Source organism: Urtica dioica, chromosome 5 (genome assembly GCF_054948205.1).
Source record: "Urtica dioica subsp. dioica isolate 48M chromosome 5, U.dioica_male_clone48M_v1_H2, whole genome shotgun sequence".
Taxonomy (NCBI): domain Eukaryota; kingdom Viridiplantae; phylum Streptophyta; class Magnoliopsida; order Rosales; family Urticaceae; genus Urtica; species Urtica dioica.
The window spans coordinates 33,966,648-33,975,184 of NC_142760.1; the positions used below are offsets into that span (position 1 = coordinate 33,966,648).

The following is an 8,537-nucleotide window of genomic DNA, read 5'->3' on the forward strand; positions in this document are numbered from 1 at the left end:
AATAATCAGGAGAGCTGGTTACACAACATTGCAATCTTTGCCCGTCAGTCCAAAGTATCTAAAGTTCAATCGAGTCAACAACTCTTGGTGATCTAAAGACTTAACAGCTAACCTTATCTCCTTCTTTCTTTTTCCACTTTTCAATATTTCCTTGATTCTGGAGAACATATATCGATAGACACGTTTGCTTATTTGAATCAAAAGAAAATAAAGCTCAAAATGTCCATTATGGTATCTAGGCACCGTTTCCTTACCATTGTAGGTGATAAAGCTGGCATCCCAATGACTTGATGTGAATCTGCACTAGCAATCAACTTCCTAAATCTGAAGTTGAGTAGGACTTGACACCAATCCATGGCTGAAAATTAAGACAAGGTCAGAGAACAAAATTTGCGCATGAATGATCTTGAAACTATATATGATTTAACATACTAACCTTGTAATCTGGAATTTTATCATGAACTCTACCAAGTATAGGCAAAGATGAGGGCCTGAAAATATATCCATTAATAAACTTCTAAAAGATGCGAGACAATGAGAAGGAAAAAAATAAAGTACACAAGCTGCATTAGTAAAGATGTTGGGCTACACTACTGGGAGCTTATATGGGTTCCATCGTATATGTTTTCACCGGCACCTATGTGTGCATAAAAAAATTCTGAAAAGTAAAATCAAGATGGCAAGAGATCATCAATAATAATAAATACTAAATAATATATAAAAATAAATAAATGTAACTTTCACACCATAAGCTGATCCTGAAGCAAAGATGATTTCATGCTTTTACATCTCTGATAACCGGATCCGTTATAACAAAGTGTGAGTTAATAAAGAGAATAACAACTCTAAAAGGGTTTTTTTCGGTTCAAGATTCAAGTACACTAGAGGTTTTTTTTTTTAATTATATAAAATTTATTACTTTCTTTGATGGTGAACTTGTTTATGGCATCGATGATTACAAATAGTCAATCTGAATTCAAAGCACTAGAAATTTAATACACAAACCTCGTCACTGCGTCCAGGTCACGCACAGTTAGACATGCTGCATTAAAGTTGATACAAAATAAAAACAAAAGGTTATTGTAGTAGCAAGGATGAAAATAAACCATATTTTTTTTTATATCAGAAAAAGCATGAAACCATTCTCGGTAATAGCAAGTATGAAGGTGATGACTCATCCTCAATAATACAAAAAAAAAAAGAAAAAAAAAGATCGAGGAATTATTGACGCAACAATGTTGTGTTCGTGATCTATAAAAGTATATCCTCTGTTACAATGCTGAAAATGACAACTGAGAGTACAGAAGTTCAACTATATAACTTGCAGATTTTTTGTTCTTGTGTCTAATCCAAAATCAGTCATGTGATGATTATATGTAAATATGCTACCATGAATGCTAGCCATCACTGCAGTTGCTCGACTATCCAGATTTCTTACGCGAAATCAGCGATTCAGCTTTCCATTTTATTTCCTTGGAATTATAAGATTCAGCTATACTTAAATAAGAGAAATGAAAAAGAACTACAAAGCCAATATACATAAATGGTCAAATACGTCAGAACTTTTTATTCACTTCTCTATACCGACCATGTTAGTTAATGTATATAGATGCTCAAATTGCCTATATCGGTATCGATTCGAAGCCCCTAGAATCAGTAATCGCACACCTATTTATGGCAAACAAAGAGATCTGAAATATTTACCAAATTTTTGAGCCCCATGGAATAAACCACTACTTGTTTACCTGAAATGAAGAGGAGCACAATCCTTCACTTTAAAATCAGTTTCTAAGGTAAGAGTCAAAACCTCCCAGAGATATATCGGCATACAAAAATTACATACACACATACATTTATCACATACAAAAATTAGAGAGAAAGAGAGGGAGAGAACCTGAAAGAGTGGCAGACAGTGGGCCTTATGAACGGAGGGAGAGATAGAGCTATGGCTGTACATAGTACAAACACACAAACAAATTTAATCAAATCTTATTTCTGCTCTATTTCTACAGATTTGAACTACAAATTTAATCAAATCCTATTTCTGCTCTATCAAAAAAATTTATTCTAGGTTTGACAACAACAAAAAAAACAAAAAGCTTCTTTCTAGTACAGATAATGCCTAATTCTCTCGGGCTTCCTTCTCCAGTTATTGTCGCCGTTGAGGGGCTTCATCAAAACCCGCTGATCGTTCCCCGTTTCGGAGCGAAGCAGCGACTGAAGCCTCTTCAAATGGCCGTGGCACTGCTTGTGGCCAAAAGGGTTAGCTCGGGCAACGAATCCGTCCTCGTCCGGGCACATCACTCTTTGGTACGGCGACTGCCATTTGGCTTGCAGATACGCGAGAGACCCCCATGGAGGGAGAGGCATCGAGTTCTGCTTCAGAGAGAATCGGGCTGCCTCGGCCATCACTTGGAGGTACTGGCTCAGCCTCACCGACAAACCCACAAACACCACCGGCAGAGAATTCAGAATCCTGTCGTACGAATCGACCGCTCGGGCGTCTCGAAATGGCTCCTGAAGTCTATATCGATGAGGAAGCGATCCGAATTTCCAGCGTTGGAGTTCTTCACCAAATTTGGGGCTTTTCACATCGTGGTGGGTTTAGCGGTGGTCGGATGAATTTGGGGGTGCTGGAATTTCTATGTTTTAGCAGTTGTGGTGGTCTGGTGAATTTGGGTTAATTTATCGGTGGTGGTTGTCTGGTGGCTGTGGTGGAGCGCATCGCGGTGGTGGAGCAGTGGTAGTGATGGTCGTGGATTTGGCGGTGGTCGTGGATTTAGAGTGGCGATTTTTAAGGGAGAGAGAGAGAGTCGGCGAAAAAAAATAATGGGTTTAGAGTGATGGTCGTGGGTTTAGAGTGATGGTCGTGGATTTTTAAGGTAGTGATGGTCGTGGATTTGGCGGTGGTCGTGGATTTAGAGCGGCGATTTGAAGTATGTCTCCGAGTAATATTTGAGGAAGATAGTAAAAGAGTTGTGTACGTGTGAATATTGGTGTATTTCCAATACTTAGTCATTTTTACTTTATTTTCATATTGGTGGGAATATGAAAATTTTCAATACTTAATCTAATTTGTGAGTGGGAAATTATGGGAAATTTCCCTCCCACACTCAAATAGTAAAATTTTGTTAATTTTTTATATTTTAAGTATTATAACTCCTTCTTTACTTCTGACTGTAGTGTAAATGTACCAAAATTTTGTGGGAAATTTCCCTCCATTTAAAAATGGTGAAATTTTGATCATTTTTAATTTTTTGAGTATTACCACTACTTTTTTATATTAGTTGTAGAGAAAAATAGACCATTATCTACAGCTTTATATTCGACTGGAGTCTAATATAGACCTAAAAAAAGGTGACCGTAGTCTGTATTCAAAGACTCCATTAAAAGGCTAAACTGGAGTTAAAAAAAAAACTATAGTTGTATCCCATATTTCTGGTAGTGTTCGATAGGATGAGCTTGGGAGGAATAGGGACTTCGCCAGTCCGCACACCTCTCTTCAATTTCTCTGGAAATAGAGTACTCACAGAAGGAAATGTGATGCTCCCAGTTACCTTCAGTGCGAAGAAGGGGCCCAAAGCAATCCAAATGGTCGAATTCCTGGTGGAAGACAACGACTCACCACACAATGCGATAATTGGACGTCCAACGCTCAACAAGCTGCAAGCCGGAACGTCGACATACCACCTGTTGGCCAAGTTCCCTACCGAGCAAGGCATGTTAGGAATATTGCCCATTGAAGATAATAAGTAAACATGAATAACTACTGAATTGAATAAGAAGTTTACTTTATTAGCATCATATGATTAGTGGGTTGTTTTCTGAATTAGAATCAATAACAACTATCATCCATAGCCTCCGCATTAAACTGAAACACATGCTGGACATCTGAGTTCGGGCGGTGAGCTAAAACATGGTCGATGATTGATAAATGCCTAGATAGCTGTGTCTAAAATCATATATGTGGAACACAAGTGGAGGTTGATCACTTTGTAGGAGCATTCTGCACTTGTGGTAAGTGTACGGCCTGGACAGACTTTTGTTGTTGATGTCACGTTTAAGTACCGTTACGACACACAAACTAGAGTCGATATGATGGTCACATTGAGACTTGATCTAAATCCTGAAGTGATCATGGACTTCTAGGTCATATCGCCGGGTTTTTTTGACTCATTCGTTAAAGGCTACTGAGACGCTAGGATGCTTATGTCTTGGGAATCCGGAATGTGATCTGAGAAGAAAATGGTTGACAGATACGGAATCCAACCTTCCTGAAAGAAGGTCAATGTTCACTCACCTACGGGTTGCTTCCAGGACTGATATATTGCTAGATATTTCGTAGTAAGTAACGTACGGAAGAATCTTTCGCTGGGGAAGCAACGGTGCTTAAGGTATATATGTATCGAGAAATGTATAACATAATAATTGATCTTACTCGATACGGGTTGATCCTGATCACGAACTGACTAGATCAGTGGACAGCCGTCACGATGAGTAAATATAATTCTAGTAATAAAGAGAGTGCAGTCTTGGATTACTTTGTGGAGTACTGAACAAGATTGAACAAATCGATTGAAAAGAGAAATGACTATTTCATCTTTTAATCGGATTTGTAAGAACTTCTGTTACTAGGTCCGTAGTTTCCGATTTGGCTCTGACTAAGGCGGACAAGAACTCTTTAGTAATAATAAAGATAAAGATTATTTATTATTATTACAATCTCACAGATGTAACTTGTTTAGCAGCATTCATTCGGAAATTTATCTATTTGCCGAATTAACTTTTATTGTGGAATTAATTATTTATTGTTAGATCAAATAAATAATTAATTGAATTTTAAGTTGGGCCTTATGGACACTGTAAAATTCGAAATTCCTTGGCCCATGACCATGAAGTTGGGCGTATACTATGGGTATTAATTACTCAATATTCTCTCTTTAATTAGTTGCTATATTTGTGGTAAAGAAATCAAGTAACTAATTAAATAAGAGAGAGAATAATAATGGTTGAGATATTCTCTCTCCATTAAATAAGGAAATAAGATATGGTAATTTATTCTCTCTCATAATTAATTTCCTAATATCTAGGAGAATAATTAAGGTAGATATATTCTCTCTATTATAAGGAAATAAGATATTGTCCTCATAATTCTCAAATATCTAGATTCCTAAAATATATGAGAAAAATAAAGAAATATAATATCCTAGATTCTGATCTGATGGATGAGAGAAAATGTAGGGTTGTAGTCAAGATCTAATGGTTCATGTTTTGCTACAAAATAGGAAAGAATAAAGTATCATAAAATATCTCTATGGACTTCCTAGAATATCTCATTTCTACCACTATAAATAGGAGTCAATGAGAACACAATAGACAGACAAGAAGAAGCAAAAATACGCCCAACATCATAGAGGTGGCCAAATTTTCTTCTCTCTCCCTCTCCCTCGGAATTCGTGATTCCATTCCTAAAAACACGAAACGACCCAAATCTCTAAATCAGAGTCGTTGCGAGATTAATAGAGTGTGCCCACACTATATTCTTGTTCGTCCGGAGATTACGTTTCGGAAGACTAAGGTGTCATCCACCGAGATCCAAGAGATTCAGAGATATCCCGGAGATCAGATCGGAGCTCAAAGATTGGAGAGGAAGACGAGAAGAAAAAGGTGAACCCGTTTCAGAAACTTACGGAGAAACCCGTAAGTTTTATGTTAACTCGTCTATTTAATTTGGTTGCTTTATAATTGCTCTCATGGTTTGATATTAATTAAATAAATCTAGATCTTGTTAAATAACCTTAATTAATTAGCTAAGTAGCATAATGAATTTATTCCGCATGGTTATGATAAGGTGAATAGTCACCAACAAGGCATTGTTGTCTTAGAGGGAAATCATAAGGTTTCACGGACATGCTACGTCCAGGGGACAAATGAGCGGGCGAACGAAGGCACAATCGTCGATGTCAACCACAGACGCCCTTGCCACGTCAGGAGGGTTGAGGCAAGGCGGCTCCGAGAAGAGGTGGAAAATAAGGATTTCGCCTATGACATGGAAAAAAGCTCAGTGCACCTCTTCCCCAAATTAGGCAACCACGTCAGGGCGCCGATGACAGTGTCGAGCCAGGGCGATCGTTGTCCAGAGAAGAAATTCAGGTTGCCTCCACAAAAAAAAACATGGGTTCTGATGCGATGATCGAGCCAAGACTGAACTAATATTGAAGAACAAGAAGACATCCTAGCAATACCCCCAACAACCACAAGTTTTTCTTTTAGAGTCGTCTCCTAAATTTTCTTTCCTCTACAAGAAGGTTGTTGGCCAGACAATTTCTCAAATTTTCGAGATTTCAAGTTTTCTAAGTGAAAGTTTCAATTTTTTTTTTCACCTGTTGTAATCATTCTCAAGCTCAAATAGCTTTGCAAAGGACTGGGGGCAAAGGGATATGCTATGCGCCCCAAAAAATGCAGAAAAAGTCCAAAACGTCCAAAGCATAAAAAGGTCCAAAACCTATGCGTACTGAACTGGTCACTAAACGTTCAACTAACGAACTCGCAAGACTACGTCAAAGAATCTCTTAAGAACCCACGAAGGTTCGAGTCATAAGGCATCATCGAAAGATTAAGTAAAAAAGACTCCGCATGAAAGTAACTCACAAGATCCGATAAAACACATCGGCGCTCGATAAAACCACATGGTTATACGGGTGACAAGATTCTTAAAAATTGAAAAATTTCCAAGTACCCAATGACTCATGAGAAAGTCCCGAGGTAGCAAGGGTCGATACAACGCCCAGTGTAACAAAAAAATAAAACAAAAGACTTACCATCCAAACGGATGGCCAAAGCAAACAAAGGAGAAAAGACAAAAGCTTCATATAAATAAAAAGGTCTGAATAATACTACTACAAGCCAAGACAGACGTGAAACGAGGCACTAAAAAAGGAATAAAGAAAATAAACTAGTATTCCTCTGAGGTCGTCCTATCCAAGTCCTCATCTGAAGCATCGTGATTAGGTATGGAAAGAAAGGTACCATCAGCATAAGACGCAAGAAACTCATAATTGAAGAAATTGTTAGTAAGAAGTTACTGAGCATTCTCCTCGATCATTCGGTCACGACATAGGACGAAATCATCCCGCAAGCTCCTCCCTCGGAAGATCAGAAGCCTCCTGCTCTACCATGAGCTTGGCTGTCAATCGAGCCGTCGCCTCTCTCCTGGCCCCCAAAGTCCACCTCAAGGCGGGTGGCGGCCTTCATGACATCCTCCGTCAAAGCCTGATGGATGGATACCCTGACCTCAAACGCCACCAATAGATGGTGAACCTCATCCCAGTTCCCCTTGATGGCTTCGAGATCTAGCTAGAGGTGAATTAGTTCGTGACTCTTGGCGCGGAACTCTCGATCCGACTTCTCGAACAACACCCAAAGATCCCCGAACTTCGTCGTAAGCGCACTATGCTCCTTTTGAAGGGTGTAAGCTCGCAAAGACAGCGTCAGCAAGCCCCCTAAGCTCGTCACGAAGGGTAGACTTCTATCCCCCGAGATCTACATAGCTCGGTGAAGCTCTCCCTTGAAGAAATCCATCTCAGTTATGACAGTTGCCAGGTCCGAGCGAAACTTTCGGATCGCAGTAAGGTCAGAAGGCGAGCTCTTCGACTTTTTCCCAAGCTCTAGCTAAGCTTGAGTACGCTTAAACTTCGCTAAGAAAATAATAATTTCTCCTCCAAATCGCTCATCATCCTGATGTCGTGACGTGCACGATAGTCCAAGTTCAGAGATTAGGCGAGCATCTGCCAAAAGTCAACCAAATAAGAAACCATAAAAAATCAAGAACCGAGTAAACAAAAAAAGGCATACCCTTGCTGTTGCTTCAGTATCGTGACTATAGAGGGTGCGCCGACCGCGATTCACCTCATCGACGAGGAAGCCATGGAGAGCCTCTCGACCACTCGCACTGCACCCCTATTCAGCCCATGAGCCGCATACCCCGACTTGACGGCATGCAACGGATTAAGGCGTGCCCGTTTCGCCCCGATGTAGGTTCGTTACCCTCCAAGGGCTGCTTACCCAAGTCTCTGGCCTCCCAAACCGGTGATGACCTAGGACGATAGAGCCCGTCAGGGTTACGATCCTGAGGAGGAGACGAGCGATCGCGCGCCGCCTCCGACAAGGGAGCCCTAAGCTCACTGGTTGAGCCTTTCTTCTTTTCCTTTGCGCCCTCGCTCATGAAATGTTTCGTGCGGCGTCTCTCATGAGGCATACCTGAAAGATAAGACGAGAAAGAAGGCATCAGTAAAATCAAGTAAGTTCTCTACAGATAAGACATACTCAAGGACGACGACAATACCGTCATCGCCAGCGGGAGGTGGAACACTCATCACTGACTTCTCCAGCATCGAAGCCAAGAAGGCAGGATCCAAGATGAACCATTCTGACTCAACCCAATGAACAACTGAAGTAAGGTTGAAATACGAGACCAACCTCATCAACTAGCCAACTGTTTGGACGAGTGGGCGCTCAAAGCCCTCACGTCGTTCGAT

At 40.2% G+C, this 8,537-nt stretch overlaps 1 long non-coding RNA gene and 1 pseudogene across 1 annotated transcript; both read right to left on the reverse strand.

The window, feature by feature from the left end:
- Nucleotides 1-321: 321 nt before the first annotated feature.
- Nucleotides 322-1,053, reverse strand: LOC149398026 (uncharacterized). The gene is made up of 3 exons (XR_016297018.1): nt 1,006-1,053; nt 437-491; nt 322-358 (listed from the first exon to the last, which is right to left on the reverse strand). It is a non-coding gene; the product is annotated as an uncharacterized LOC149398026 (long non-coding RNA).
- A 1,038-nt stretch (nt 1,054-2,091) lies between these two features.
- Nucleotides 2,092-3,722, reverse strand: LOC149398027 (uncharacterized; annotated as a pseudogene).
- Nucleotides 3,723-8,537: the final 4,815 nt, after the last annotated feature.